Genomic DNA, 7,687 nt, shown 5'->3' on the forward strand with positions numbered 1-7,687 from the left:
TTTGGGCAAAAAAATTTCAAGAAATCTTGTAGTAGCAATGTTTGAATATGTTTTTGATGGTGGAAATAGATTCAACACCCCCAAAAACCTTTGGGGCACCCAAAATCTTGAAGTTTGATAATTGTAATTTGGATTTACGAAAATCTCTGTCAGATTTTATCAAAATATTGTCAGAATTTCCATAATTTTCAGGGTAAAAAACTAGTATAGTTAGACTACAGCGAAATAGCGTGCTAGTGGACATCCCGCCAATAAGCAAATGAACAAAGTTATATATGCCCGCCCTTAAATTTTGGCAAACTAGTTATTATCTTTCCATGAATAAAAAGATATCCAAGTGTTATTCGTCTCCATATAATGCTTCCAATCGTCAGCAAACTGTTTCTTCTCTGCAGGAGTATAGTTCTAATCGAACTCATCTGCTTGAGGATTAGTGTACAGATCCCAATTTCGCATGGCTTTCATCTATTGGCCACTAATCTCGGATTTCAAGCATCCATCCATAAGTGAGAAGGACTTATGCATTTCCATTACTGCGGGCTTTTTACAGTCAGAAGGAACAGGGCGAAATCTGCAATCTGGAATCAGGCCATTTGCCTAGCAAGCTCGTGACAGGAGCCCCTGCTTAAAATTAGTATCAGAGCCAGTAACGTCTGGTTCCTAAGGTTGGTATTCAAAACCAAAACTAATCATTTAAGAATGGAATCTTTCAGAAAGTTTGTTTCCTTTAGAGAACTTGAAGAGAGAGATTCACAGGCTAAGGAAAACCCATTAAGGGAAATGTTTGCTAGTAACTCCAGTAGAGTTTTAAATTCTGCTGAACATTCTTACGAAGAATCCCAGCCATCAGCCCGATGGGAACTACCCCAAATAGCTCCCTCAGAAGTGTATAGTGACCTTTCTGCTTTTCATTTAATAGCAGCCACTAGAATAAGCATTAAAGAGTCTGTAAGCCAGATCCAGGAGAATTCAGATAATATACAGACTATATCTCTGTTAAAACCCAAAGAATTACAGGCAGAGGCAAAGAGGTTAAAGACAAATTATTTGCACTTAGGATGTATCCGAGTAGGGATCAATGCCTTAACCCACAAAGGCCTAAATACTTATGTGCTTGCTACTGTCAAGGATATGACGCACAACAAGTATACAGACTCCCTAATAGGCGAGATTGTTGCTCCTCTATCAGATGGCCCAGTCTACTTTGACTATTACCCTAATTTCTCTGTGTATACCTTTGACGAGACCATAGATTAGATTCTGCAATTGTAGATTCAAACAATTGGTTTTGACATGAAGAAGAAGAGAAATAATATCACCATCCAGACCAAGGGTTGTTTCCGTCACACCAATACCCTTTGGCCAGCCATCCGCCATACACCCAGCAGAGACTCAAAGTCAAGTACAGTTGTCCTCACTGATGCCAAAAATCAAAAAATTGAGCATCAGACCATCAAATGGGAAGACTTGACATTTCCAGAAAGAAAAGTTTACCCCTGCGTCTCTTCGTTCGGCCCTGATAGCCAACCCCTGGTGAACCAGTGGTGAACCTACTTAGAACTTTCACGCTCTTATGGCCTCAACAACGGCTTCCTCGCCTAACAACAGCCTTGGCGTCCCTTCGTTCCTTTGGCGAACTTCCTGCGAACTTCGGATGAAAGCACAGAGACAACTACTACCGCAGCAGACAATGCTAAAGTGCAGACAAGGTATTCAGATGCAGAATGGTGTACTCATTTTATTTCAGAATGGATAAACTGATTACAAAGAGATTCTTTACAGAGATAGACTATCTTCACATTTATCGGACTTTATGCCGTTCTCAAGGAACAAGCATTACCGAAGGCTACCTGGCGATAGATAGGCTCTGCCTCAGAATATGACACAACTCATTTACAGACTGGACGACTTTCTAAATGATTCGGCCACTTTAGGTTCTCACCAGTGCCGAGCACACTGATGCGCAGGCTCCCAAATCACCTAAGGACTTGAGTTCTTCTCGTGTTGCAAGCAGATCAGACAGAATGTCCACAGATGCAGAGCAGGAGAGGCACTCGACTGAAAACACACAAAGACTCTAACTGACTCCAAATGCGAATGCCTTTGTAATGGGCCTTACCCTCCTTATATAGGAAGTGAGGGGGGACAAACATCACTGTAGGTCATCCGTGAACTGACCTAAAGGTGGATGGAATCATTACTTTCGGATAGTGCTAGGGCAACGTCCGCACAAAGATTCCAGTCCGATGGATGGAATAGTTGCTTTCGGGTAATGCCAAAGCGACATCTGATCGTAGATTCCTGTCCGGAAAAGTAAATCTTACGGAAGATAACAAAGTGGATGCTTTTCGTAAAAGCCCACGGGAAAATATAGACCGTAAATTATTTACACTGTGAATGCTTTGGTACAGCAAAGCTCACGAGAAATCTGGTCACAATTAAGCCCTTGTGACTGGTACTCATTATTACATCAAAAAATAGTAAGATCAGGGAATCTGTCCCTTTTATACTGCATTGTGTCCCAGGCTTTTGTGTAGATCCTGCGGACAATCATTAGCTTCCCTAGTACAATTTGGTACTGGACTTTGGTTAATACTAGCCATTCCATGTGTTCTCTCATATATTCTTCAAGGGAATTATTATATGGAGATGACTTGTATACTGACCATTCACCTTTAGTCATTGTTTAACAGTGTTATAAATAGGGTGATTACAGTCTGTACTACATTGCTCAATACATGGTCTACAAATATTTTTGCAATATTTTTCATGTTCTACAGGATCCATGGCAGTTCTGTTTATTCCATAGTCAGTCCACCAGTCTTTAAACCATTTGCATTGCTGATATCCTTGGAAATGACCAATGGCACTGAATCTGAGTCCGGTATAGTAGGTTTCGACCTTGTCGTCGAGGTTGAGAAATTCCCACTAGAGCTGCTTGTAGTCTACAAAGTTGTACACTGTGTCTGGAAATATGATCCTGGGATCATTTCTTGGCCATCTGGCAGCTGGTTGAGTTCTAACATGGCCTGGCTCATTCCAGAGATCTCTTGTCCTATATATGCAGACATACCTTTCATACATTCCTGTGCTGCGTCCACCATGGCACCAGATGGTGGAAATGTCGTGAAAATTTTGTTCCAAAGCATGTCGTGCAAGATCACCATCCCGTCTTGCTTTATCATATATCATATCATGAATCCACTTTCCTCCTTTAGGGTAAACTTTTCTTTCTGGAACAAAGTGTTGGAGGTCGGTATGCGGCTGCAGGTTGGCATCTAGCACCTTTGTATTTCAGAGCTGCCACGTGGGTTTCCAGTTTCTTTTATAGGTCTCCCAGTCTTGGTCATCAGGGACGGTTCTCAAGACTTCTTGTTTCTGGTGCTGGTCCCACTCTGTGATAATCATCATGACATGATCTTTTGATTCAATGTATTCTCTGCTTAAAAAATCAGGCAGATTATTGTCTTTTCCTTTGATGTGCTCTACCTGAAAATCAAAGTTTGCAAATAAAGCCTGCCATCTGGCAAACTTGGCTTCTCCAACCTTCTTGATGTTTTTTGTTAACACCTTCTGTAGAGCAGATGCATTAGTTTTTAGAAGAAAAGGTTTATTAATGAGATAAACTTCGAACTTACTGATATAGTTCCATGCTGCCTTGACTTCTTTCTCGATCGTGGAGTAGTTCAGTTCAGCTGGATTCCATACTCCAGAGGCGAATTGAACAACTTGTTCTTCTTTTCCAACCTTTTGCTTTAAGACTCCACCCCATCCAATATTACTTGCGTCTGATTCAACAATTTTGTAGGCAAGATCATCAGCAACGTATAGAATAGGCAAAGATTTTACCTTTGCTTTAATGTTCTGGACTGCTCTGGTATGGACTTCTGTCCATTCTGGAGGATTCTTCTTTAGCCGTTTGTTCAATATCCTTCTGTCACTGGCACAATCCTGGTAAAAGTTGCTGACGTAGTTTAGGCAGCCTAAGAACCTTTGCAGCTGGTTCTTTTCTGTGATGACATCTGGAAACTTATCTGCAAATTCTAAAGCATGTTTCTGCAGAGTTATCTGCCCATTGCAGATTGTATGACCCAAAAATTTGATAGTGGTTTGAAATACCTCTATCTTCTTTTTGCTAAGCACCAGGCCATTGTGCTTAACCAAATTCTTAAAAATATTTACATGTTTAAAATGTTCCTGGATGTTCTTGGAAAATATTAATACATCATCAATATATACAATCAGCCAATCAAAATATGGCTTAAAAATACCATCCATTACCTTTTGAAATTTTGATGGAGCATTCTTGAGTCCAAAAGGCATAATGTTCCATTCATAATGTCCTGCTGGTATGCTGAAGGCAGTTTTAAACTTATCTTTCTCAGCAATGGCCACTTGCCAAAATCCCGCTTTCAGGTCAAATTTGGAAAAAATCTTGGCACCTGCTATCCTTCTGATTAAGTCTCCTTTGTGTGGGATCAGATAGGTGTCATCAGCTAGGACTGAATTGAGAGGCTTATAATTGATAACTAGTCTCGGGATGCCTCTGATTTGTTCAGCTCTTTTGTTTACATAGAACCCATAACAGTTCCAGGGACTGTCGGATTCTCTGATTAGTCCTCTACTAAGGAGCTGCTGAATTTCTTTCTGGCAAAGATCTCTGTATTCTTTGCTCATTGGAATGGCTCTGCTCTTACAAGGCTTACCAGCGTATCCTTCCTTGTAAGGGAGCTCGACTGTGTGCTGCTTCCTATGCCAGAATGCATTAGGTTCTTCTGAGCAGCAATCTTCTTCTAATTGTTTCTTCAATTCTCCAATTCTGGTCTTGATCTGGGGCGATTTAAGCTGTTCTTCGATCTTCAAAGTAGATTTCAGATCTTTTAGATCCGACAATCTAGCTTCGGCCCTATCCAGATTTTGCACAGTATGTACCATTGTAGAAATTCTAGGATTGGAGATATATGGAAGTTCAATTTTCTTTCTTGTCCCTTTTGAAGTGGGGATAGAAATAAAATATCCAGCTTTGCCTCCTTTGAGTCTGAGTGACCCATGAGGTTCTACTGCTGCAAGAAAGATATTACCAAGTATGCAATCTATTGGAATGTCAGCTACTGCAAACTTCAAATAAACACAGTGGCTATCAAAGCAAACAGATGCTTTGGGTACTTCATATCTAAGCTTTTTATTACCCAATCCCACCACTTCTCTTTCTGCAGTCACCCAATATTTTGTTGGGATATTTTTCATATTTAAAATGTTAATATCTGCTCCAGAATCAATAAGAGCAACCATTTCAAACATTTTCCCTTTTATACAGATATTTACCAGAACATGATGTTGCTGATAGGAGATAGTAAGTAACCTCATATCCCTGAACCCAAAATTTGGATCCTTCATTCCTTCAGCAATTTGAACTTCTTGATTACTGCTATGAGAAGCAGTATGCCATGGCTGATCATTATCTTCTTCTTTTGCCATCTGTTTCCCTTTTTGTATTTCTGCCATTTGAGCTTTTAATGCAGAAATTTCAGTCTTGAGGATATGAATTTCTCGACTGACTTCTCCTAAAGTAAGGGACCTTACTCTATCAGGCTTCTGCTGATGCCTCTGAAATGATTTTGTATTTTTCTCATATGATGCATCAACAAAAAGAGATTTCTTACCTGAGTTGTTTGAAGCTTTTGCTTTTAGCTGATCCATAAAAGCTTCCGTCAGCCGATTTTTCATCTCTCCATCCTCCATGGCACGAATTTGTGACAAAATCTTCAGTTCTTCTTCTTCTGTTGCGGCCATAAGGACTTTTTCTTTCAGGGGCTTAGGCTTTTCTCCTTCTTCTTCACTTGAGTCGCTGAAATATTCAGAATCAGAAATATACTGAACATGGCAAGCACATTCTTCAGAATCAGAACATAAACAGTCTGAAGAATTTGAATCTGAACATTGCCCCATATGAGCATGAAGTTCTTCTGCAGATGAAGAACTGAAAGAATCATAAGAAGACTCTTCTATTTGGTGTTGCTGAGCTATTTCTCTGATGGTGACATTCGGGCAGTGTTCTGTGCTGTGAGCATGAGAACCACATTTCATGCACACAATTTGTCTTCTTCCTTCTTGCTTTACTTGTTTGTTTCTTTGGGCAAAGATTTGGGACTTCTTTCCCTTGTTTAGTTTTGATGCTTCACCCTCTGGACATCGGGAGGAAGTGTGTCCAGTTTTCCCACACAGCCAACAAGTAATTTTATTCCATCTGTCTTGCTTATGAGTATGCAGATGGATATCAGAGGGATTGTAATAATGCATTTTGGGAACATATTTATAATACCCTCTTTTTGTTCCAGAGGCTTGGCCTCACCTCGGCTTTGAATATCTGCCTTTGGACTTTGGATAATTTCTTCGGTTTTTGTAGAAAGTTTCTTTAAACTCTCTTTTGGCTCTTTTCTTAGCCTTCCTTTTCTTTACCAAAGGATCATCCAATGTTAATCCATATTTGCTGCATATGGATTTTCTGTCAGGCAATCTGGAAAGCTTTTCCAGCGACTTATTTACCTTTGAGCTAGTGCATAGACTGACCAATGTCTTTGTAATGAGAGAATAGATTTCTCCCCATGTATATGACTCAAAGGGTAATTGAAAGACTTCCTGCATTCTTATATAATCAACAAATTTAGATGGCAGAGCTGCAAGATATACCTGTTTCCATAACAGGTTCTTTGAGTCTTTGACTTCATATATCCTCTGCATCCAATCCCTGTGGAAGTCATCATATTGAGACATTTTGTGGCACTTTAAATTCATCAGGATGACTTCATTTTTATCAGCGATCTCTGTTTCACTTCCACACCAATGTTCCAAGATCATTGATGTAAGTGCCCCTATCATGTTGCTGATAACTGTGCCATCAGGATTATGTATCACATCTCCTTTCTCATCTTTTAGCACTTCTGCTTCCATTGTTTCTATGAACTTTGGAGATGATTCTGTCTCCCACCACCTGAGGAGTGTCCCTATCAAACACTGAATAATTGTCCTACAAGCATCAATTTCAGATTTCCCTCACAGACACATGAGCTTATATTTTGTATACATGATATCAATCATCTGCCTTATTTGGCCTATACTCATGTTATCTATATTCCACTCTCTGTGGGAATCAGGGAAAAAGGTGTGTGCTTCAGGAAGTTTTCCTTTGCCTTCTATGTCAGGTGCAGGACATTTATTGAACCTATGTTCAAGAGGTTCATATATGGGAAAGATCTGGTCTGTCTGTACTTTCCCTTTTTCTGCTTCTTCATCCTTAAACAAGGATGCAATGGTGATTTTATTTGTAGCTTCAGTATCTGATGAAGACATGGCTACTTCTTTAGGAAATAATGCAGGAAACCTGTCTACAGATTTCACAGGGTCTTGTATTCTTATGCTTCTTTTTACAAGAAAGGAGTTTGGAACTGGTTTCTCAATTTTAGACAGAATTATCTTTTCAACTTTGCCAGTTAAACTAGATATAATTTGTTTAGTTGTGTCTAAATGACCAACTAACTTTTCTTCTACTCCTTCTATTTTGTTTAATGACTCTCTGGCATAAGAACGAATCATGCTAGTTTCACACTGTACATTGTTCAAACATTTATTTACATCATTTAATGATACTTGGACAGTATCAATTTGTTCCCTGACTTCTATTGATTTT

The sequence above is a fragment of the Pinus tabuliformis genome, chromosome 5_1 (genome assembly GCF_031772625.1).
Source record: "Pinus tabuliformis cultivar Carrire ecotype Pingquan chromosome 5_1, CPIR1, whole genome shotgun sequence".
In the NCBI taxonomy this organism is placed as follows: domain Eukaryota; kingdom Viridiplantae; phylum Streptophyta; class Pinopsida; order Pinales; family Pinaceae; genus Pinus; species Pinus tabuliformis.